The sequence below is a fragment of the Diabrotica virgifera genome, chromosome 6 (genome assembly GCF_917563875.1).
Source record: "Diabrotica virgifera virgifera chromosome 6, PGI_DIABVI_V3a".
In the NCBI taxonomy this organism is placed as follows: Eukaryota; Metazoa; Arthropoda; class Insecta; order Coleoptera; family Chrysomelidae; genus Diabrotica; species Diabrotica virgifera.
In genome coordinates, this window is record NC_065448.1 from 137,824,505 (window position 1) to 137,843,958 (window position 19,454).

General features: G+C 34.2%; 1 protein-coding gene across 2 annotated transcripts in view; it reads right to left on the minus strand.

Moving 5' to 3' along the window:
* The window catches only part of LOC126886880 (zinc finger protein 91-like), a 74,831-nt gene that overhangs the window by 35,376 nt on the left and 20,001 nt on the right, over window positions 1-19,454 (minus strand). The window lies entirely within an intron of this gene.

A 19,454-nucleotide genomic window follows, 5' to 3' on the forward strand; every position in this document is an offset into this window, starting at 1 on the left:
CAAGTATTTAGGGATAAGTTTGAATAATAAAGGGACACAAGGAGATGAGATTGATGCCAGAATACACTCAGCAACTAGAATATATTATGCGCTATACAAAAACTTCTTGAACAGAAAAGAAATACCAACAAAAACAGAAATGATCGTATACCAAACAGTGTGCCAACCTGTATTAACCTACGGGGCAGAAAACTGGGTACTCAACGAAAAACAAACAAAGCGACTGCAAGAAAGTGACATGAAATACTTGAGGAAAGTGCTGGGTGTTAAAAGAACAGACAGAAAAATAAACGAAGACATTAGACAAGAGCTAGGACACATGATGGTGGACACCCTGGTGGGGACACATGATCAGAATGAACGAAACTAGACGGGTGAAGAAAATATGGGAAGCGAGAAATATAGGGAAAACCTGTAAAGGACGACCAAGAAAAACATGGAACAATAGCATAAACGAGATTCTCGAAGAAAGAGGGAAGACATGAAGTGAGGCGAAGGAACTAGCTAGAGACAGAAAAGAGTGGCGTAAATTTGTAGAAAAAATGTAAGAGAGCTTGTAAACCTCGACACCTACGTGTATAAGAGGTTTTCGATTATGTATGTACATATGTATGTATGTATACAGCGTGTGTCAGCCAAATGGAATAAATTCAATAGTTCAAATACTAATTGTTTTTTTGAAAAATTCTGAGACCTGTCGATTAGTATTTCAAATCTAAATTTTTTACATACAACAATAATGTATACAGGGTGTCCCTATTTAGAGATATGACGTCATCGTTAATTTTATTAAATGGCAACACTATTATTTGAATGGCTATTTGGATAGAGCAGGGGTGGGCAAACTTTTTTTTAGTAAGGGCCACAAAATATTTTTGGTCCATTACCGAGGGCCGCAATATTTGTTACCTTAACATGTTCGAATTTTTAACTTTTTACTAATTTTGTTTACGGGGGGGCATGGTTAAATTAAATAAACATATTCAGTACAATTCAAAGATTATTCAAAAAAATTCAAGACCAAATATTGAAAAATAAGTCAACGGTGGCAAATTTTTACAGGCAGCTCAAAGAAAAAATGGATTTTGCAGTAGAACTCGTCAGTGGATCATATGAAACAAAAAATTCAAAAATATTTTATTAGCTTATGAGTTTCTCGAGGTAACGCTGTTGAGTTTTTTAGTTTTAACGATTTTTGAATTTTTGATATCACTCAAAATACCAGTCAAAATTTTTGTAAAAAGGGTGAAAATCAACATTATTGTTAACCAAAAACATATCTCGACAGAGTTACCTCACGAAATGTTCAAAGAAAATCTATGAAAAATTTCTGGTTAATCTGACAAGTAGGTAGTTTTTGAGTTACAATGTCCACTGCCTTTGAAAAAAGTAGTTTTGAGAAAAACGCGTTTGGTTTGACAACTTTTATTTCAATTTGTTTTTGTCTGTCAAATCGTAAAGTGATGCACGCCGGAATATGTTTTTGAATCGTAGAGTAATTTACAAAAAAGACGGGAACAGCTGTTGAACGTTTCTCACTACGCTCAAGCTACTGCAAAGCGAGTCGAAGGTAGGGATATTAAACATGCTTTACTTCCGGTAATTTTACTCCGGCCAAGCTGAAAATTTTAGAGAGTATTCTTGAAGTTTGTTTATTTATTTATTTATTTATGTACTTTCATTTAAAATAATAAAAAAAAAACAAAAATTTCAAACAAAAATTTTTTTCAAACCGTACCCCTCCCCCCTAAACAATAGTCGCACTTATAGGCCAGGAACCGAAGCTTTTTACCTCGAAATTTTTACAGAATGGATCGATTTGCTTGAAAATTTGAGAATAAGTAGTGGATAGTAAAAGTATCAAAATCTATATGATGCCGAAAGGCGCTTTTACCATGGGAGTGGTTTTACCATGGGCCAGCCCATCTCGGGAGTGGAAATTTTTTATTATATTTTGACCACAAAAGTTGATAAAAACATTCATTCTAAGCAAAAAATGTTCTATACATTTTTTTGCTAAAATTAATAGTTTTCGATTTATGTGCTATCGAAAGTGTTAGTTTTGTATAAAAAAAAAAATCAATGTTTTCCGATATACTCATTTACGATTCACTCAATTTTTGCCGTAGAAAAAAATTTTTCAAACCAAGTTCTTGGGAAATAAATAACCTAAAATTTTATATTGAAACATTTTTTCGTATCTCTGATGCTAATTTTTCTGTTCTGAAGGAAATGGCATTTTTTATAAAACTACAAAAATTCGTTATTCGCTTTTAACTCCAGTTTTTATAAAAACTAATAATTCTAAGCCAGTCAAACTTCTAAAATCTATTAATAATACATAAATAAATAAGAATGAATAAGGCCAATACCTAAAAACACCGCTAACTTACATTATTATGCTTCCAATTGGATTTCTCCCTTTTTTTAATATATTGATTTTTTAACCGTAACTTTTTGATTTTTTATCTTAGAACGTTTGGTAAAAAATAATTTTGTAGGTTTCTACAAGATCTGTAAGCCTATTAACATTAAGTCTGCAACGCCTCGCCGCTCGTGCGCAGACGCTACGTTGCTACACCGGCTGTCGGATGACAACAAAGGCGTAGCCCGCTATGCTCTAGTGGAGATGGGGGGGGGGGTTCGTTGAGACTTCTCTTTTAACCTGAAATATATATTAACTGGGCGCCAGGCAAGTTTGCCCCACGGCCCACGCCTAAAGTAGACTGCAACTCCAAACCTACCAAATTGTTGCAGTACCAATCATGTGGTGTATGGAACAAATGAAATTAAGCGATACCTCACGTAAAAATTATCTATTAATAATAAGTAAATAAGTAATAAATAAATTTAGTCCGTAAACATGCAATAATTAACAAAAAATAATAAACTGAATCATAATAATACCATAATATTGAACAACCACAACGATAACCTACAAAGTAACTAGATGCGTCAAAGCAAATATCAAAATTTAACCGAAAATTATAAGCGTCGCATGAGCTCAGGCGCAACCGCTGTAAAACAAAAAAAAGTATAACAAACCGAAAACACACTAGGTACTATTCACAAATAAACTAAAATTAATAAAAGCTAAAGAACATAAACGCAAAAAAAAAAATAAATTAATCAAAATCCTTATCTTAATTCTGTAGTGAGGTATCCAACGTTGTCTCCAATTCCAATGATAAGAATAACCAGTAACATATCATCGACGTAAACAAACGATTTCAAACACAACAAAACTAAATACTGAAAGAAGAAATCGGAAGTACTTAATTGGAAGTAAACGTAACCCTAAAAGAGAAAAATAATATTAGAATATCTATTTGTATTTACACTATCATATTCTATAAAACTAAATTTAATATTACCAAGTTAACCTGAACTGTCAAAATGACGTCTATTACTATAACAATTAATATTAAGAAAAATAAAAACTAAAAACTGACTGAAATGACGTCAGAGAAATAATTCTATTTTAGTAGCAATGTCAAATAAGAAAAAAAAATGAAAACTGTAAATTAATGTAGATTTCTTCAAAATGACGTCAGAGCAACGATTCAAATTATATATCAATCAATAAATAAGAAAACAATAGAAGATCTTATACTAACCTTTGGCCAGAAGGGTTTTCCAGGAGGTACATATACAAAAAAACTATTCTACTTCCCATAGAGTATTTCCAACAATAACTAGGTACTATCTACCCCTATCTATTTTGTGGTTTAAGGCCTAATAACTGCAATAGAAAAATAACAACTCTCAGAGAAACGAATAAATAAAATGCTCGGAAATCAACAATGCACCTATAGTAGTGCTTAAGAAATCGAATAAGGACATACCTGATGTTCTTTTCCTTCAGAATGGCTTCAGGAATCGTTACAGCGTATCTAAAATGGTGCTTTTAAAATAGTTCCCGTTTCTGACGGTGTGAACTTGCCAACTACATACACAAAATGCTACAACACTACAATATGCCAAGTTCAATTAACATAAATTCAGGCCGATATCCCCAATGAGGGTGATCTATCCAAGATCAATTGCCTGAAAACTTATGTTCCAAGTAGCACCCCAATTTTAGAATTCGACGACTGTCAAAGTGACTTACCGTAACGTATCCATGACAACCCTTGCCAAATTCAAAGTCTGCTATCTATTCGATTATTTATTTAAGAAAATAGGAGAAATATGGGAAACGATATGCATGCCCCGCTAACTCTAATAAAAAACATGTAATCGTATTTATTTTCCTTCCGTTTAGTCAGAGGCGCTGATGTCGGCATTGTGATTGGTGGAACATGACTTTTGACAAATCCTGCGCTATCTGTGAATCTGTAATCTGTGTTCGTGTTCGTTCGTTCGTTGTCGTTCACTTATTTTATATGGTCGGTTATGTGACGTGTTTGGTGTTTGTGTTTTTTGTGTCACCATAAAAAGCTGATATTCAGTCGTGTTTTTTGATATTTTTGTTATTTCATAATCGAGTACCTTTGTAAAGGTAAGTTTTTCTGATTGTAGGTACTGTTTATCCAACAGTTTTAAAATACACATTTTATTTCGCGTTTTGTTGTTGGGTCTAATGGCCTATCAGCTGTTGTGTGCAGCCGATAAATTCAACAAGTAAACATATATTTAATCGAAATTAAATACTCATATTTCTATGTAAAATGTCACATTATTGTATAAATAAATAATTAAGAAACAAAAGTTGTTTGTGTTTTACCTTTACTGTCCACTTGAATAAAATAATATTAAATATTGGAAGTACCCTATGGAGGCTATGGTGTACCTAGCGTGGAGGCTAGATAACGCTACCCTTCCTATCCAATCAACAGCAAGAACGTTTAAAATTTCACACCTATCATGTCGAAGCTACAGACCACTTATGTGGAGGCCAGATTTGTAGTATCCTTCCAATTTTCCAGGTGCTGAAATACGTGACATATTTTTTGAAGGGTAAGATCGCATTCTACCAAATCACACAACACTTTTTTCTATGACGATATGGAAAAGTGGAATAACTTATTAAAAAAATAATATTGAGACGGTTGAATTTTTAAAACGTAACAAGTCTTTTTAAAATCCTCAGTCGCAAAAAGAGGTGACTTTGAAAGGGTTGGTAAAGGTGGTTTTTGCCATGTTATTACCAGATTTAATTGTCAATAGCTCACTCAATTCTTGTCGTAGAAATAATTTTTGCAAACCAGATTCTTGAGAATTAAATAGGCTACAATTTCATATTTAAACATTTTTTTGTATCTCTGATTCTAATCAAAATACAAAAATTCGTTATTCGCTTTTAACTCCTTTTTTTAAACTAATCATTATAAGCTGGTCAAACTTCCAGAACCTATTAATAATACATAAATAAAAAAGACCAAATAAGATCAATAACTAATTTTAATTAGGGTGGTGATTATTGGGTTGCTTGCGATCACTATTTCGCTGAGAAAAAAATAGGGACTGACATTATTTTCATTTTAAGTCACTTAATTTTTGAGCTACAGACTTTTTATAGTTTTCCCGTCTTTTGACTTTGAAACTACAATATTTTTAGCATTTGACGAAGAAGAGCCTACATATAATAAAGTATAGCTCGATTACTATTATTGGTCTTATAGAAAATAAAAAAAAAACGCTTTTGTTTATTTTTTCAAAAGGTACATATTTGTTTGGTAAAGGTGTTTTGATAAAACGAAAACTTTTTGAGTTATTAGCAGAAAACTGATTAAAAACATTGATTTTGTCGATATAAAACTAACACTTTCGATAGCGAATAAATCGAAAACTATCAATTTTATCAAAAAAATGTATAGAACGTTTTTTGCTTAGAATGAAGGTTTTTACCAACTTTTGTGATTCAAATATAATAAAAAATTTCCACCCCCGAGATGGGGTGGCAACCACCCCCATGGTAAAAGCGCCTTTCGGCATGATATGGATTTTGATCCTTGGACTATCCACTACTTATTCTCAAATTTCCAAGCAAATTGATCCATTCTGTAAAAATTGCGAGGTTTTGCCCTATTTTAAGCTTCATTACTTGGACTATTAATTAAGCATGGTATTTCCCTCAAATATATGTGTATCTATATATTTTTTTATTTTTATTTTATCTCTGAACCTATTTCTTTTTTCCTTAATATTGTTCTGAAGCTATTTCGTTGTAACATCTTATGTAATTTACTATTTTATTTGGGAATAAGCCACAATTTAAGTTTGAAATTAAATTTATTTGACGTTTCGAATTCCACTTCGGAAATCGTTATCAAAATACAAAACAATAATAAATTAAGCATTTATTTAATTAGTTTAATTTATTAATGTTTTGTGTATTTTGATAACGATTTCCGAAGTGAAAATGGAAACGTCAAATAAATTTAATGTCAAACTTAAATTGTGGCATATTCCCAAATAAAATAGTGAATTCTATTTTCACATTGCTATTAGTTACTTAAATATTTGAAGGGAAATTCCGTGCTTAAATAGATGCAAACACTCATCATACGTAATATGCAACACGCGTCATTTAAATCAAAATAAACAAAGTTATAAATTTGAAAAATCTTACGATTCCCTTCATTGTTTTTGTTTTCTTTGAAAGAATTAAATAATATAAAAGTATGCACGATGATTTAATCCTATATTGAACGAATAATTAACAATATTAGTTATAATTGAAATGACGTTGGCGTTGACTACTTGCAAAACATTTTTGCACAATACCTGCTCATGGATTAAGCAGTGAAAAATAATAACTAATGTTCTGAAAATTGTTCATGGACGTAATATTTAAGTTTTCTCAACATTACAATATTTGTTCCTCTTAAATTTGGTGTCCGTCAGTTGTTACACTTACTAGGTTACAGCGTTAATTTAAAGTTTTCCAAACAGTTTCGGACTACTTCAAAAATATCGTTTCGTCACAAAACTCTGCCGGAAACCCAAATAATTGCCCGCGTTATGTTGAAAATTTGCGGAAAAATCACCCGCTGCGAAATTGTTAATTAATAGCTGCATTATCTATATTTATTAATATTAGCACTAATTAAAACAAAAATTTAAATGAAAATAATTCACTTTTTTTCCGCGGGCTGCAAAAAACTGTATAAAGGGCTGCATGCGGCCCGAGGGCCGCACTTTGCCCACCCCTGGGATAGAGCGTGTAAAGTTATACATAACTGCAAAATATCAAATTTTTATTTTCTAACATTTACAAGATAATAAAAAATAAAGGTTGTCTGTAATGTGGAATAAACTTAATAGTCAAATAATAATTTTTTACATACAACATAATGTATACAGGGTGTCCCAATTTATAGATTTAATGTTATTTTTATTATCTATTAATAGCTATCAAAATGACAGTGTTGCCATTTAAGAAAATCAATTTGAAAAACTATTCGACAGGTCTAATCATTTTTCAAAAAAAAAACAATTATTATTTGAACTATTGAATTTATTCCAAATTACATACATAACTTTGTTATTTTTTATTATTTTGTAAACGGTAAGGAATAAAAATTTGATATTTTTCAGTTATGTATAACTTTACACACCCTGTCAAAATAGCTATCAAAATGATAGTGTTGCCATTTAAGAAAATCAACGATGACGTCATATCTCTAAATTGGGACACCCTGTATACATGATTATTGTATGAAAAAAAATTCCATTTGAATTACTAATCGACAGGCTTAAGCATTTTTCAGAAAAAACAATTAGTATTTGAACTATTGAATTTATTCCATTTGGCTGACACACGCTGTATACTCACGGACAAAAATATTGCATATGCATGTGGAATGAAATTTTTTGTGCTGCTATCCTTAGCCTCTTGTACCATAGGAATAGCATTTCTTTTCCGAATGCGATGTTTTAAAGTATCACATAAATGCTATAATCGGAATTAAATCTGATCTGGGCTATATACTGACCAGAATAATTTTTAAATTTAATTTCATCAAGGTAAGTATTCACTATGCTAGGGACATGAAGACGTGCATTAGCACCAATATGTCATCCAGTATGGCTTTCAATTGAAAGTAAATATCAGTTGGCATTCGCCTAATCGCCTTCATGTCTTCGATATGTCCTTTCAAAGCAATACTGCTCCGTAGCACTATGCCGTCACCCAGGGCTGCTTTATCCATTAGGCAATATAGGCAGTTGCCTAGGGCGGCACATTATGAGAGGGCGGCAAATATACTGTACAAAAAAATATTTTTATATAAAATTATCGATTTGGGTTCTGTTATTAAACAGCATGAAGCTCTTTCAAATTACCTTACCGCAAGGAAGCAAAAAATTGTACCCAAATAAAACATATAAAGAAATAAGAAAGAGAAAAAGAAAAATTCAATTTGACGAGGGGGCCGATGATGAACCAAACTTTTCAGCTAGTGATGGGATGAAGATCCACATATTCTATATTATAATCGACACTCTGATAAGAGACCTGAATGGACGTCTGGAATCTTGTCGACTTATTTATCAACGTTTTCGTGTTACTAACATATTTGCCAAAATTAAGCAATGAAGAAATTATTAAAGAAGCTGAAAATATGATACAAAATAAACACGACCAAGATACATCATTCGTACATGAATGCATTTACTTAAAGGGTGACTTGGATACCATCACCAATTGACGTACTATCTTACTATTTAAAGAAGAGTTAGTGCAGTCACTGAAGGTGGATATGAGCTATTACCTCCGATTTCGTTGAACCTCGCTCAATTTGCGTAAAAATTGGTGAGTGGTTAGAGGATATCTCTAGAAGCAAAGGTGACATGGTGCCAACTTGCGCTTTTACCCTGGGAGTGGATGCCACTCCGTCTCAGGAGTGAAAAATATTTTATTAAAAATAACCCCATAATTCGATAAAGGGACAAATACTAAGCAGAATTTGTTATATAAAGTTATTAAAATAATTCAAAACTTTTTGAGTGATTCAAGATCAAAGATTTTCATTTTTCTTGAGAAAAATGCATGTTTTTAACCGATTTTTCATAAATAACTCAAAAACTATAAGATTTTGCAAAAAAGTTATTGTTATCAAAATTGAAGCTAATAAAAAAATTAAATAAACTCCTTAGTGGAAAAACCTTTTAATGTTAACTATAAGTGAGTTATAGCTAATTGAATGTATATTTTGTTTGGCGAGTTTCCAAGTATTCAAGCTTAAATAACGGGAAAATTATGCATTTTATTACATAAACTTATTAAACATTTGTCGAAGTACTTAGAAATATCTATTAAATGAGCCTCCGGACAAGTTGACATTAAAATTTATACAGGAAATATTTTTCAGAATTTATCTTTTAAAAATTTTTTCAAAAAAGTTATTGTTTTTTTTACTTCGTTAATTTTTACGGTACCAGGTTTGCCTAAAAAACAGTTTAAAGTAAATTTAGTGGTTATTAAACCACGTTGAATTTAATCTTTAAACCCCCTACTTTTTTTAAAATAAAAGGCCCCGGTTACATGGTTCTCGCAGCAAAATTTAAGATTTACACGTTTCTATCTCGGTTATTTTTTACCATACAGAAATAGTAAAAAGGTAAAATATTTGATACAGAAAAAACTAAAATTTGGTTAAACATATATCGCTTTTTACGTACCTATATTGAGTATTTTTGGAGTATCAAAAAAAATAAAAAATTTAGAATTTCTGATTTTTTTAAATTATAACTGTTTTTCAAAAATATATATGCATTCTATATCTTAAAAATTGTTGAAATCATTACTTTTGCTAATATAAACAAATTTTTCTAAGGATTACTAAAAATTTTAATTTTTGTGGAAATGGCGTACCTACTTATGCTTTATTTTTCACTTTTTCCTAAATAGTTCTAAAGGGTTCTCTTATTTTCATCATAACTTGCTTAATTGTGATACTATTAACTTCTACTGGAGCTCATTTGATAGGTACTCCGAAGTACTTTGACAAGTGCTTGGCAGGTTTATTTTATAAAATGCATCGTTTTTCCGTTATTTCAGCCTGAATACTTAGATTTGAGTAGGTACTCGTTGAAAAAAATATACATTTAATTACCCATAACACACTTTGAATTAATATTAGTTTAGTTCTTTAAGTGAGGTGTGTATTCAGCTTTTTATTATCTTCAATTTTGGTAATAATAACTTTTTTGTAAAAGCTTATAGTTTTTAAGTTAAATACAGCTTTAAAACATAAAAATAAAATCTTAGCTTTAATAACTCAAAAAGTATTGATTTATATTAATAACTTTGTATAACAAATTTTGCTTAGAACTTGTCTCTCTATCGATTTATGGTATTATTAAAAAAAAATAATTTTCACCAGCGAGAAGGGGTGGCATCCACCACCACGGTAAAAGCGCAAGTTGACATCATATCACCTTTGTTTATTGAGGTATCCTCTAACATAACTCATCAATTTTCATGAAAATCGATGGAGGTTCAACGAAATCGGAGGTGAAAACCTTCAGTGACTGCACTAAGTGGATTGAAAGATATTTTTGTGCATCCTAGTTGCCATTGTTAGCGTGTCCGCTGAAAGGCCATTTTCGAAAATGTCAAGAATTAAAAATAATTTCCCATCAAGTATGACGCAAGAACGTGTTAACAATTTATCGATTTTGGCAAGAAAAAAATTTTTTTTGAAGTTTTTTTTTGAAAAGAAGTCTCTGATGTGATCGAACTGGAATGGCAATTTTTTCTGTTATAGGTATATAAACATTGTATTTTAAATCAATTTTTAGTGTATTCTTATTTAGATAAAAATGTTTGCCATTTTTTTTGGCAAAAATGGTACATGTTTGAAGGGCGGCTACTAGAGAATTGCCTACGGCGTCAATTGACCTAAACGCGGCCCTGCCGTCACCACTAAAACTAACGGTCTGTATGAGGTTACAACTGACATACTGTTCGCCAACTCTTCTGTAGACGTAGTTTTGCGAATCTTGCTTCCACATGGTGAACGGTATGCCAGATGTAACCTCATACAGTGTTAATTTTGGTGGTGGAGGCGTAGTGCTATAGAGTGGTATTTCTTTGAAAGGAAATGCCGAACTTGTGGAGGTGATTGGGTGCACGACAGCTGATATGTACATACATTAAAAAAATATTTTAGAAGATCATGTTTTGCCATTTGCCAGCCATATTGCATAACAAATTCATGTTAATGCACCATGACACAAGTCTTCATGTCGGTAGAATAGTGAATACTTACCTTGGTGAGATTAAATTTAAAAATTATATTGGCCACCATATAGCCCATATTAAATTTAAATCCAATTATACCTTTTATATGATACATTAAAACATGACATTCGGAAAATAAATCCTATTTCTATGACACTGGGGACAGCACAAAAAATTTTATTTCACACGTTAATTTCAAAATACGCAATATTTTTGTCCGTGAGTGTATAATTTTTCCTACTTTGAACAAATAAATGTACCAAATAAAGACTGCAATTGCAGGATCCAGCAAACCATGCTGGATCCTGCAGCGCGGATCCGCAAATGTGTCAAATTCGAAATAAATCATTGCAAGTCTTCATTAGACTCTTTATTCAAAGCCTGGAGACAGAGGTGAATGAAGAATTGGCAGTAACAATCGAACCAATATCGGAGAGCCATGTTAAATTGATTCACCGTTAGAGCGATCTGCTCATGAAAGTTGTAACATTCAAAAAATCACCTTCCAAAGACGACATGTTCTTGCAAAAATATGTCAAGAAAGTTTGATTCTTAACTGCCGCTCCAGGTGGACCAGTTTCCACAGTATGCTGGAACGTTTCTACAGCCTAAAAGTTTGATCGATAAAGCGTTGACAGACATTGATTCTGCGATAAAATTCTCTCCTGGCGACTGGTCAATAATCAATGAGTTGATCGCCACTTTTCAACCGGTGAAACTGTCTATATGTGCAGTTCTGTGTGAAGTAGGTTAGGCGATAAGACGATAGATAAAATGTTTTTTTAAGGTCTGACTTCCAAAAAACTAAATAATTGATGAAAGGCAGTAACCATTGTTTTCAAATATGGTCATGTACCACCAAATACTTTTTATTATTTTTGGTACCACCTAACAGAAACTAGGTGATCTAATTAACTATAATAGTGGTGCTGATTTTGGCTGTTTTTGCGTTGTGTGAACCACCTCAAATAATGATATGTACCACTAGTGTGTCGAGTTTGTTTTTGGATGTTTCTTTCAGGACCCATGCGTCACTGCCATAGCATGCTATTGGTCGAATTAAGGTTTTATAGATTCTCATCTTTGTATTTCGGTGGACACTTTTAGACCGAAATATTTGGGAGAGAGCAAAATAAGCTCTGTTTATTTGTTATTCTCTTCCGTATTTCTCCATCTTCTGATCCGTCGGCATATAGTTCTACTCCCAGGTATGCAAACTTTCCAACCGTTTCAATGTCATCTTCATGTATAATGTTTGTGAGACTATATTTCTTCTCGTCTGTATCATTATTTTTGTTTTTTCTGTGTTAATTTTCAGACCTAGTCTTCTTGTTTGCGTTTTTAACTCTGCATATGTTTCCTGTGCTCCTGTTGACGTTCTACTCATAACTTTAATATTAGTCGGCAGCATAAGCTGCCAGTCGAACCGTTCGGTTGTTCAGTAGGTTTCCTCGTCCATTTTGTTTTTGCCTAACCGCATACTCCAGTATTTTGCACTCCAGACAAATTGTAATAGATAACGAACCCAGTCCAGAAATTGAAATCAGGAGAGGAGTTCGGCAGGGATGTATTATGTGTCCATTACTCTTTAATGCATATAGTGAAGCCATTTTTGAAGAAGCATTGCTATCTCAAAGTGAAGGAATAATAATTAACGGAAGATCTATTAACAACATAAGATATGCAGATGACACCGTGATTATGGCAAGCTCTGCTGAACAACTCCAACTACTACTGAACAAAACAAACAATTTCTGTGAAGAATATGGACTAAAAATGAATATAAAAAAGACCAAATACATGATAATAACTAAGAAAACAAACATACAAACAAGCATACATTTGGGAAATGTACCGATAGAAAGGGTTGATAAATACAAATACCTAGGAACCTGGATTTCAGAGAAAAATGATCAAACAACAGAAATAAGGACCAGGATAGAAATAGCAAGAAATGCGTTTGTAAAAATGAAAACAGTTCTCTGCAACAAAGACCTTAGCTTAGAACTGGGAGTAAGAGCTTCGAGATGCTACGTGTTCTCGATACTACAATATGGACTTGAAAGCTGGACATTAAAGCAAGAACACATAAATAAGCTACAGTCATTTGAAATGTGGTGTTACAGAAGAATGCTTAGAATAGCATGGACACAGAGGAAAACGAACACGGAAGTACTGCGAGAAATGGGTAAAGAATGCGAAATAATAAACACAATAAAAATAAGAAAGTTACAATATCTGTGACACGTAATGAGGGGACCGCGATATGAAATGCTAAGACTGATAATACAGGGAAAGATAAGAGGCGGAAGGAGTATAGGAAGAAGGAGAGTGTCATGGTTAAAGAATTTAAGGGACTGGTTTAGATGCAGTTCTATAGAACTCTTTAGAGCAGCGGTGGATAGAGTAAAGATAGTGATGATGATATCCAACCTCCGATTAGGAGACGGCACTTGAAGAAGAAGAATACTCCAGTGCCAGGTTAAACAGAGTTGGGGCCAGCCCATCTCCCTGCTTTAGTCCCTGCGAAATGTTGAAAAAGTCTGTCCGGTGGTTTTGTATTCATTCGTACACATGCCCGAGTTTAATCCATTGTGGCTTTAATGAGTCTAATTAGCTTGTGCCAATTCAGCCAATATATTGTAGATATTGTTCCTTTTGGATGAGTCGTATGCCTGTTTGAAGTCTACAAACACATTGTGAACATCAATGTCGTGTTCCCGTGATTTGCTCAAGATCTGTTTGACTTTTTTTTTATTGTTTATACATATGACCTGGCCTCTAGTGACTAATCCAGGTCGTTTTTTCCTGATGGGATTACAGATATTTTTTTTATATTTTTACATTTTTTACTAAACTACTTAATCTATTTTTACAATTTATTAATTAATTTGCATTTAACTATTAATTGCATTTAACAAATACATTTAACAAATTTAAATAAACAATATACATTTGTTAAATCTGTTTGACTGTAAATATTTGATCCAGTGTCGATCTTCCCCATCGGAAGCCCGTCTGATACTCTCCAATAATATTTTCTGCTAGTGATTCGAGCCGCTGCCTGGTTTATAATATACGTGAGGACTTTATATGCTGTACATAGTAGAGAAATTCCACGGTAGTTTTTGCACTGGAGTTTGTCTCCTTTTTTATAGATCGGGCATACTATACTTTTCTTCCAGTCGTCGGGTATTTTCTCTTCTTGCCATATATGTCGTTGATGAGCGCGTGGATATGACTTGCTAGGTGGTCGCCACCTACCTTATACAATTCGGTTGGTATTTCGTCAACTCCCGGGGCTTTATTGTTTTTCTGGGTCTTAATAGCTTCGAGAACTTCCTCTATGGTTAGAGCTTCTACTCCATTCTCTACTATGTAGTTCGTACCCATTTCATCTTCCATGTCTACTTGTTTCCCAAGTAGGGTCTGAAAATAATGCTTCCAGGTTTCTGTGTCTTTCTGTTGGTAATTTTTTTAGCTTTTTTAGGTATTCGTAAGCCTGTCTAATTTCGTTGTTTTTGAAATATTCTTGCATGTTTTCTATTTTTTCATTTTCATAGCCTCTCTTTTTATCTCTACATATATCTTGTCTGCTTTTCGTCTTGCGACTTCAAATGATGTTCGTCTTTCCCGTGTTCTTCTTGTTATATACATTTTGTGTGCTTCATTTCTTTCTTATATTGCTTGTCTGCAGTCGTCATCAAACCATGCTCCTCTTCTCTCCTTTTCTTGTTTCCCAGGGTGGACACTACTGCTGTTTTGATATTATTCCATTTGCCCATTATGGAGTGCAGTTCTAGCGTCCTTAACTCATTTGCCACTTCTTCTTCGAACTTTTCTTTACATTTCTGAATCTTCGGTTTTTCCAGGTCCAGTTTGTTTGTTCTTTGTTGTTTTCGTTTCTTTATTTTTTAAGTCTGCATATAAATTTGGTTTGTAGTAAAAGATGGTCTGATCCACAACATGCTCCTCCTCGTGTTCTCACATCTGAGATACTACTGGCTGCCCTTTTGTCTATCAGCACATGGTCGATTTGATTGGTTGTGGTTCTATCTGTTGAAATCCATGTCATTTTGTGTACGTCTTTATGTGGGAAGCATGTGGAACTTATAACCATGTTTTTACTGGTGACCAAATTTATCAAAAACTCCCCATTCTCGCTTGTTTCATTGTGAAGTGAGTGTTTTCCTGTTGTGCCATAAAACTGCGGCTCCTTGCCTATTTTAGCATTCATATCACCCATTGATGTCATTTTTGGGCGTATTGTCATATAGTACTAGTCAAAAGTCCGTACCCCCTGTTTAGGCAATACGTAAAGTATCCTTAACAATAGTAACCTATACTTATTGTACGGTTATAGAGTATATTCCCATAGGTAAGCTGGTTAAGAGTAGATAACGATTTTTCATATGTAATTTAAAGTATTATCTGCATAAATGGCACAAAGAATATTTGCTACGAGAGGTATATGGTTCAAAATGCATACAGTATCACGACTAATAAGTTATGTTCACATACATGTAGAGTACTTACAGTTTTATTCCTTGATGACGTGTCACATCAGAGCTCTGATTGAATTCCATAATCCATTTGGTTCATTTGTAAGGCACTCACTAATACGCTAAATAAATCATCGTCGATAATACTGAGCAGATTGAATTATCTGAGCGGTATAAAACGATAGCAAAAAAAAGCCGGTAAAATGCGGCCTTTTTACGAATAGCGGGAGCGTCGATAGATTAGAGATGATTCTCGTTAGGAAGCTTTTGACGATCTGCCCCGGCGAGGGGTTCAAATGCGAGTCTCAACAATAACCTGGAGTTTCCAGAAAGGTTACATAAATACTACTTGAATTTTAAGTAATCAGTAGTACAGGGGCGTAACTAATTATTTTAGTGAGCCGTGTATAATATATTTATTGTACATATTGCCGGGGGCGACAGGCGAGAGAGATGGCCTATATCACCTCGAAGAGAGGGGATTGGCAAAGATGTGCACAACGATAAGAAATGTTTGAAGAAATTAGAGTTTATATACACAAGGGGTAACAACGATAAAATGGAGGAAAACGATAAGTTTTCCCCCTAGGGATAGATTTTAATCTTCCAGGGGAATCACAGCGATTTTCGTAATACCACGAAGAAAATCACCGTGAGTAGTGTGAATCTTGACAGTACGAACTAGACCATCCTTACCAGGCAATACATCTATTACCCTGGCAGTTGGCCATAAGAGTGGAGGAGTACCATCCTCCTTCAACAGAACCAAATCCCCGATCTTGACAGGGTCAGTAGGGTCGGTCCATTTATTTCTTTGCTGCAGGAGGCAAAGATAGTCTTTTTTCCACAATTTCCAAAATTGCTGTTGAATTTTACTAATACGCTGAAAAAGATTCAACCTATTTTCAGGTATCTCTGAAACACTTGGTTCAGGGGGCGCGGTTAAACTTCTTTGAACTAAGAAGTGAGCTGGAGATAGGAAAGCGAAGTCATTGGCGTCAGACGACATCCTAGTGATGGGTCTCGAATTTAGAATAGCCTCGATTTGGCATAATACTGTGTTAAACACTTCAAAGGTGAAGTGGGAATTTCCTATAATTCGATAGAGGTGATACTTCACACTCTTTATTCCTACCTCATGGAGGCCGAATTGATGGGGGTTGCGGGGAACACCCATCTTGAAAGTTATGGAGTTTTGAGTACAGAATTCCTTAATCTGTTCCGAATTATTTTGATTTAAGAAAAAATCATAGAATTCGCGCATTTCATTTTTTGCCCCATGGAAATTTGTGGCATTGTCGCTCCAAATAATACTGGGCGTGGATCTTCTGGCAATAAACCTTTTCAGAGTAAGAATATAGGCTTCTGCGCTTAATCCTGTGACGAGTTCGATATGAACACATTTAGTGCTCATGCAAATGAAATAGGCTACGTATGCTTTGTAAAGCGGTGCCTTCCTCAAATGTGAGGACTTAATTAAGAAGAACCCCCCATAGTCCACTGAGACGACTTGGAAGGGTCTAGTGGGGAGTACACGATCGGGATGCATATCTGCCATCTGTTGAACAGAATTGGGTGTCATGAATCGGAAACAGTTTACACACTTACGAATTAAGCGTTTAATCTGTCTTAATCCGTCAATTGGCCAGTACTTCATTTTGACATACGAAAGTACTGTTTGCGCGCCTGAATGTAATAACTTATGATGAGCTTGAGTCAAGATTAGTTCTACAACTCGACATTTAGAAGGAAGTAGAATGGGGTGTTTTTGATTATACGATATGGGGGCGTGTCGGAGACGTCCTCCCACACGAATCAGCCCATCATTATGTTGTAGGAAGGGGTTGAGTTTACGAATGGCTTTATTGGTCACGAGTTTAGCATTTTTCAATTCAAGAATCTCTTTTTTAAAGTAGATACTTTGGATATACCTGATGATCGCGTGATCAGCGATCTCCATTTCGGGTGGCGTCAATATATCCGTATCTCGTGGAGAGTTATTTATTTTCTTTTTAATATTACTGATGAATCTAAAAAGATAAGCGACAATTCTTTGAATTTTACGAAAAGAAGAAGATTTAGCGAATAGATTTTCAAAGGTGTCGTTGAGTTCGTGATTTGTTGCTATGTTTGAGACAACTAACTTCCTTAATTCAGGAAGATCATCCTGAAAATGAGGAATTTGATGAAGAGAAAAATCGATGGGATTGTCTCTAATAAAGCTAGGTCCGCATAACCAGTCTTCGGTGGTCTGGGGATTATCAAAGACATTTATCCCTCTGGAAGCGGGGTCAGCGATGTTTTCGTGACTTCTGACGAAATGGAAATCACAAGGAAAAGTTTCCAACAAGGAATTGACCTTTTGAATTCTGTTTTGTACAAAAATGTTCCAAATGTGTTTTTTAGAAAGTATCCAAGACAAGGCAATTGTAGAGTCAGCAAAGAGATGAGATGAAGATATACTCAAATTTTTCTTGAAGATGTGAAAAAGTCTATGAGCCAGAGTGACTCCCAACACTATTCCACAAAGTTCCAATTTGGGGATGGTGAGTTTATTTTTTAGCGGAGAAATTTTGTTTTTAGAAGCGATAAGCCGCGACGATACAGAAAAGTCTGAGTATGTCGCTTTGAGATACACACAAGTGCTGTATATTTTTTCCGATGCGTCGGTGAAAATAATTAATTGAACATCAACAACTTTCTTTTGTAAAAGTAAGCATCGAGGTACCTTGACCTCTTCTATAGTTTTGAATGTCGATAAGAGGTTTTGCCAATTTTTCATAATGATGGGTGAGTCAATGGGTTGATCCCAGTCCAATTTCTGGGACCATATTTCCTGTATCAAGAGCTTAGCGTTCACAAGGACAGGGGATAACCATCCTAGCGGGTCATACAAAGTAGCAATGTAGGAGAGAATAGTACGTTTAGTAACAACATTAGCCAATTTGAAGATAGGAGTTTTAAACGAAAAGTGGTCGCGTTCTGAATCCCAGAATATGCCTAAGACTTTATCAGATCCCGTGAAGTTAAGACTGACTTCAGAGACGGGATTTAAATTGTGTTGAGACAGAAATTCTGAAGAACTGCAGTTCCACTTGTGGAGGAGGAAACCATGGGTTTCTAGCAAAGAAGTTAATTGTTCGAAAAGACAACTTAATTCATGAAGACTGTCAGCACCGCTGATCAGGTCATCCATATAGATAGATTCTTGCAGAACACTAGTAGCAAGTTCGTGGGTATGTTTGTTGTTGTCAGCGATGTGCTTGATAACTCTTTGAGCGATAAATGGGCTACTTGGGAGCCCGAAGGGTAATCTTTGAAATTGATAGCACCGTAAAGGCTGCTGAATATTGTCCCTAAAGAGAAAATTTAACAGAAATGTTTCAGTGGGACAAATGGCGATTTGTAGGAACATAGCCTTGATGTCGCCTACTAGTGCGAATTTAAACTGACGAAACTTAGCGAGAATGTCAAAAAGTTCATGTTGGACGACATAACCTTTGTCTATGACGTCACTGAGGGAGATTCCCGTAGACGATTTATTGTTTGGATCGAAAACTATACGAGTGGAAGTAGTAGAGTTGGATTTGAAAACGGGAAAGTGAGGGAGAAAGTAATTAGGTTTACCTGAGTCATTTAGCATTTTTAACGGCACTTGAATTATTTGTCCGTTATTGAGATATTCCGATATAATGTCCTGATATTTTTCCAATAAATCAGGGTTGAGTTGAAAACGTTTCTCGAGACTGAGAAAACGTCTT